This window comes from Gossypium hirsutum, chromosome A08 (assembly GCF_007990345.1).
Source record: "Gossypium hirsutum isolate 1008001.06 chromosome A08, Gossypium_hirsutum_v2.1, whole genome shotgun sequence".
Taxonomy (NCBI): Eukaryota; Viridiplantae; Streptophyta; class Magnoliopsida; order Malvales; family Malvaceae; genus Gossypium; species Gossypium hirsutum.
In genome coordinates, this window is record NC_053431.1 from 64,888,419 (window position 1) to 64,895,216 (window position 6,798).

Consider the following 6,798-nt stretch of genomic DNA (forward strand, 5'->3'; position numbering starts at 1 on the left):
TGATTTTTGCGAATTGTATGATCTATTTCTTCGTCAAAGAGTAATGGTTCTGACGGGTTTCTTCTAGTCATAAACTACAAAAACCTGCCAAGAGAGAGAAAAAATAAATTAATAAATAATAAAATAAAATAAAATTACAAGAAAAATAAATGGCTAAAGTAATAAAAATTTAGTGTTCCTAATATTTCAGTTCCCCGGCAACGGCGGCAAAAACTTTATCGCGTGATTCGTAACAAGTAATAAATATTTATAATGAAGAACAAACCTAGACTAACTATTATCACAAAAAAAAGGCAAGCGCACCTATCGAACAATAGTATAGTAATGGCAAGACTGGGATATAATACCCGAAGGAACCAAAAGTACTAGTAATAACTATCTTTTTATTATCTAGCCTAAGAATAAAAGGGTTTGTTTTAATTAACTAATTGTTTAAACTAATTAACTGATTTAATTAAAGCAAAGAGAAAATTTGGAAAAAGACTTGAAGAAAAGCAATTGATAAAGACGACACCCAAGGAGGAATCCACCTAGATTTCACTTGTTATCTGACTCTGAACCGGACGATTTATTCACTTAACTTGATGCGTGAGACTCCCTAACCTATGTTATTATCCCTTTCGAGACTAATAACGTCTAACCCTCAGTTGAATTAATTGAAATTTCTTTCTTAATTTAAACCCCTAGGGAAGCAGTAAATCACTCTATGGACTCCCATATTAGGTTTCACCCTAATCCGGTAAAATCTCGTAACCCTATTTCTAGGCGTTCGATCAACTTCGCTTAATTATGCCAAATCTACTCTTAGGCAGAGTCTATTCCTCCTCTATATAAGCACATCAAATCATGAATTAATACTCGGAATATTAACTCAAGCATTAAGAACACTTAATTAAGGACAAATCAAGTATTTATCATACAGTTCAGATAATAATAACAAGATCCATAATAGGTTTTATCCCCTTTAGGTATCTAAGGGGTTTAGTTCATAATAAAATAAGAGTACATCTCAAGAGTATGAAAATAACAAAACATAAAGAAAATTCTAAAACCCCTGAAGGAATTCTAAAAGAGATCTTCAGTCTTGGAATAGCTCCGGCTTTTGAGATGGATCGTCTGGCTTTCTTCAAGGAATTCCTGGCATGTGGTTCTGTATTCCAGAAAAGTTCTGAAAAGAGCGGCCTCCTTCTAGGTCACACTTAGGGTGTTTATATAGGCTTTGGATTGGCTTTCTTCCTCCCTAGGTACCCTTTTCCGTGTAAAATACAACTCTTTGAAAAAGGGACACGCCCATGTGCCACAGCCGTGTGACGTGATTACCAGGTCGTGTTCGATCCGTTGAATTGCACACGACCGTGTGGGCTCAATGGCCAGGCCGTGTGAATCGTGAAAACCTTGCTCGACACCCCCGAAGGCCACGGGCGTGTGAGATGCCCATGTAACAAGGCTTAGGCCGTGTCATCTTCTCGATTTGGTTTGTTTTTGTCCCTTTTTAGCTCGTTTTTGGCTCTTTTCGACTCTTGGTGCTCTCTTGAGTACAAAACATGATATAATCGGATTAAGAGCACCAAAATCCACAAATCTAGTAATAAACATCCATAAATATGCTAAGTATTTGGGGTATAGATATGTATAATTTGGCGTTTATCAACCACAAAAGTAAAACCTTTGATAAATGCAAAGAGTTTCGTGCGGAAGTGGAGAATCAATTAGGTTTACCCATAAAGGCACTTCAGTCTAATCGAGGTGGAGAATATTTATTTGACGAGTTTTGAGGGTATCTCATAGAGAATAGGATAGTATCCTAATTAATTGAGCTAGGAACTTAACAACAAAATGGCATGGTAGAGAGAAGGAATCGAACTTTGTTAGACATGGTTTGATCAATGTTAAATTATTCGTAGTTGTCAATATGTTTTTGGGGATACACCTTACAAATGGCTTGTTATATTCTAAATGATATACCAACTAATATTGCATCTAAAACTCCATAAGATTTGAGGCATAGTACAAAGCCAAGTAAAAATCATTTAAGGATTTTGGGAAGCCCAACCTATGTATTGGATAAAGATGTGAGGAAGTTGGATTCATGGACATAATTGTGCTTGTCTTTGGGATATCTTAAGGGAAAAAAGTTGGTTTATATTATAACTTGAAAGAGCAAACAATGATAGTGTCGACTCATGATACTTTCCTTGAAGAAAGTTACATGAACAAATTTAAAACTCAAAGTAAAGAAGTACTCGAGGAACTTTAAAGAAATACACAAAGTCCTATTGAAATGGTTCTAGAACCAACTCCTAATAGTATACTTGCAAACCTTAGCAACATAGGGAGCTTCATCACAATGGGAGGATCTCTTGTAGGCCTGAGTTCTTCTAATTTGGTGGAAGTATTCTAAACACTAAGTCTGTCGAATAAGAAGATGAATACCCACTCACACTTGATGAAGTGATGCAGAGTGTTGATCCCAAGCTCTAGGAAATATCTATGAAATTTAAGATGGATTCTATGCAATCCAACTCAATGTGGGAACTTGTATGCTTAGAAGAAGGGGTAAAACCCATAGAGTGTTAGTGGATATACAAGAAGAAAAGAAATGTAGATGGAAAAGAGGAAACTTACAAGGCCAAACTTGTAGCAAAAGGTTATACTTAAAAAGTAGGTATTGATAACGAAGAAACCTTTTCTCCTGTTGCCATGCTCAATTCAATCCGTATATTTTTATCCATTAAAATGGCACTCAATTACAAGATGTCGAAAATAGATATCAAGATAGCGTTCTTTAATGTCTATCTTGAAGAGAGCACCTATATGATATAACACACCGAATATATATCTAAAATAAATGAGCATAAACTTTCCAAATTGCTTAGATCTATATATGGACTTAAGCAAACATCCTGCTTAAGGAATTAAAGATTTGATCAAGAGATAAAAACTTTCGTATTTGATAAAAATGTAGATGAACGTTGTGTTTATAAACATATTGAGGATAGAAGGTGGTTTTCTATATGTTGATGACATTCTACTCATTGGAAAATATATAGGGACATTATTATCGGTTAAATTGTGGTTAACTCAATAGTTTAGCATGAAGGACTTGGGAGAAACTAAGTTTGTTCTGGGTATTCAAATCCTTAGGGATCAAAAGAAAAAAATTGATAAAATTCTCACAAGTTTTATACATATACAAGATACTGACATGTTATGCAATGGTCGATTCCAAGAAGGGATCTCAACCTTCTGCATCAAGATTTCATATTTCTTTGAAAGACTGTCCTAAGATAGTGAAAGAAATAGAAAACATGATAAATGTCCTTATGCTTCTACAATAAGAAGTCTCATGTATGCTATATTATGCACATGTCCATATATTTATTTCACAGTATGGTTAGTAAGTCGATATTGGACGAATCTCAATCTAAGACACTGTCAAATAGTTAAGCATATACTCAACTATTTACAGAGAATAAGTGATTATATGCTTGTGTATTCCGGAGGAGACCTTACACCTATTGGATATACCAATTCTTACTTCTATACATGTTGGGATTCGAGGAAATTGACATCAGGCTATATCTTTGTCCTAGGTGGCAAGTCCATAGTGTGAATAAGTGTCAAGTAGGGTTACACTACTAACTTCACAATGAAGGGTCTAATGTAAGGTATGGAAAAAGCTATGACACTATGATAGTGCAGATATAGCTAAACCATAAAGAAACCATATGAAGACAAAACACAGTAATAGAAAGTATAATAAGAGTGATTGTAGTGATTGACAGAATAATGGATGTGGTAAATAAGAATGCGAAACATGACTCATCTACTTCACTAAGTTAAGTGGGTGACTATTCGATCTGGTGCCCTTTATGTAGTGTTTTCATCTATGTACACTTGTATTTTTTTTCTAACAGATTAGTTTGATAAAATTATTCATGAATCACATTAATACCCTTATTATATTTTCCTTAATTTTTTTCATGCAAAGTAAAACGGAAGCAAATATGAGCTCACTGGTTGTCTAATGTTTAATTGATACTAAATGATAGTATGTGGTCAGATCAAAATTCGAAAAGACAACTTATATTAGTAGATGAACCTAAACATGTGTAACACCCTAAACCTAGCCTAGACGTCTAGACCGAATTTTGAGAGTTAGGTCATCCATACTAAAACTCCTACTTTCATAACACAGTCAAACTGAACAAGTCATTACATAACGTCCATCACAATGATGATTTAAACATATAATCTTCATAAATTCCATAATATCATAGAACATCAATCCTTAATAGTAATGCTTAAAAGGAAAGATAAAAGTTTGATCGAGCTTTCACGACACTGACCGATTAAGATTGGGGACCACCTAAAATCCAATTAATAACAGAGTGAGTTGTGAACTCAGTGCGTTAAAGGAATTTAATTCAACAATGCTTGATTATAAAGAAATTCCAAATTTAGAGATTTGGTTTGATATAGAAGTATATTCTGTCCAGATTTAGTTCAACTGTGTTACTTAGGTATACATATTTAGTTCAGTTCAAACATGGTTCAGATCAGAACTAAATGCAATATTCCTATTTCTGTTCACTACACACCATCTTCAGCCATCCCAACACACCACTATGGACATTGAATGCCCATCCATCCTTGCACACCTTTATAATGTTCATTGACACTTTCATAGAAACGCAGCTTAGCTACTAGATTAATATGCGACAAGTGCCAGAATCAAAGTAATACTCATTATGGCATAGCCACGATTTCGAAACAGACTCCTTCTCCCTTCACGACATCTCATCACATGCCAATACAAAATACAAATACCTGTAACATTTGTTCAGTCTTTCCAACTTATTATACAATTAACCAAGACAGCTCTATAATAGAGTAGGTATCATAGTGCATATATAATTATGTTACTCACAGATCAGTTCAGCATCTCAGACAGTTCTCATATAATCAAAGTCAATTATCCGTACATTAAGAAAGGCAATATCAAAATTAAGTACAGTCTCGCCCTCAAAAGGACAGTTCTCGGCCTAACATCCTGCCCGTGTACCTTGGCTGTGTGGTTTTTAAGCATAAATAGTAAGATATATGGCCCGGACACACGCTCGTGCCCTTGCCCGTGTGACTCACGCGGCCTGACACATGCCCGTGTCCTTGGCCGTGTGGCTTTTATACTACAAACAGTGAGTTTCAAGGCCTGGGCACATGTCCGTGTCCCTAGCCGTGTAGACTCTGCAATAAATATGGCCACACACAGCCTGGACACACGCACGTGTGTCCGCCCGTGTGGCCCCAATTCAATAAATAGTGAGTTACACAGTCGATCACACGGCCTAATCACACACTCGTGTGCCTGGCCATGTAGAATCGACTACTTATCATTTTTGACTACCCGAAACTTGCAAAATTAAGGTTTCTGGTATGCACCTGAAGATATTTCAAAGAGACAATAACTCTAAAGATTCTTGAAACCTAAAACAAGCATCCAATAACACAATTTAGCCAATTAATCAATAGAACTTCTCGATTACTCATTTAATACCCACATTGAAATTTTCAACATGAAACCTTCAAACAACCCAAATTTACTGAAACTTCAACAATAATCACAGAGATTGTCTTGTTGCTATTCATTGTTGTTAACAGCCTCGCTTCCTAGGTAAATACACCACCGTTAGTAAGAGATTCTTAAGACTCACAAAAGTACTCCATTTCGAGCAATTTACAAGGCGAAGGAAAATTGCGAAGATGCTCGCATTAATAGTTACTTACTGACAACCCTTTCTGACTAGTGACCAACAACGAAATTTTCGTTAATCTGTGTTCCCTCACCTCTTTTGATTAACACAATAATCAAACGAAAAAAAGAAAAAAGTTAGAAATGACAAAAGAAAGAAAATAAAAAAAGAAAAAGAAGAAAGGAAATTAAAACTATCGTTAATTAATTTCCTAACTTCCAAACAGATTTCTAGCATTTGACAAAAATATTTTCCTAATGTATACGATGGGATTCGAACTCAAAACCAGACAGAATACAGACAGATGCTTAACTAGTGAACCAACAGGCCCATTCTTGTCACAATTTCACACTGAATCGAACTTAAGTGGGTAACATGTGCTTATGGGTTGATTTCAAAAACAAAAAAACTTTTAGTGATGCGACTCGAACTCCAGACCTTAACTCAATCGTAGAACACAGAACCATAGATACATAAATTAATTACTGCAGAGTCTCACAATTAAATTCTTAAAATTTTTGGGGCGTTACAGCATGTCCTTAGTCTAATTGAAAATGAGAAAATCGATTGAAATACTAATATGTCGTCAACCAAGTCCAATTGAGGAGATACTTTGTCTTGGGCATCGGAGCAGTTGAATCCGAGAAAATATAGGCATAAATGTGATTGATTGGACTGACAATATATCAGATAGAACCCATGTGGAATAGATCCTTAATCCGTTTATGGATTTATTCACTTATGACATTCATAGTGTGGGATACCTTAATCCTGAGTGGATGATGGACTATGTATACGTGACTCGTATACTTTGATGTAAGTAAAAGCTTGAGTTTGAATAGATTAGGAATCGAAAGTTGGTGCGTTGGGTATACGACTTCCACAATTTGTAGCATCATTCACAATATTGGAATTCATAGCCCAAGACATGGGTAAATGATATCCTCCCATTAACATTACATGATTGATGAAAAGTAAATGTGGTCACGGGTGATTTGTCTTTGTGATAAATGACTTCATTACTATTTGATAGTAATTGATATTT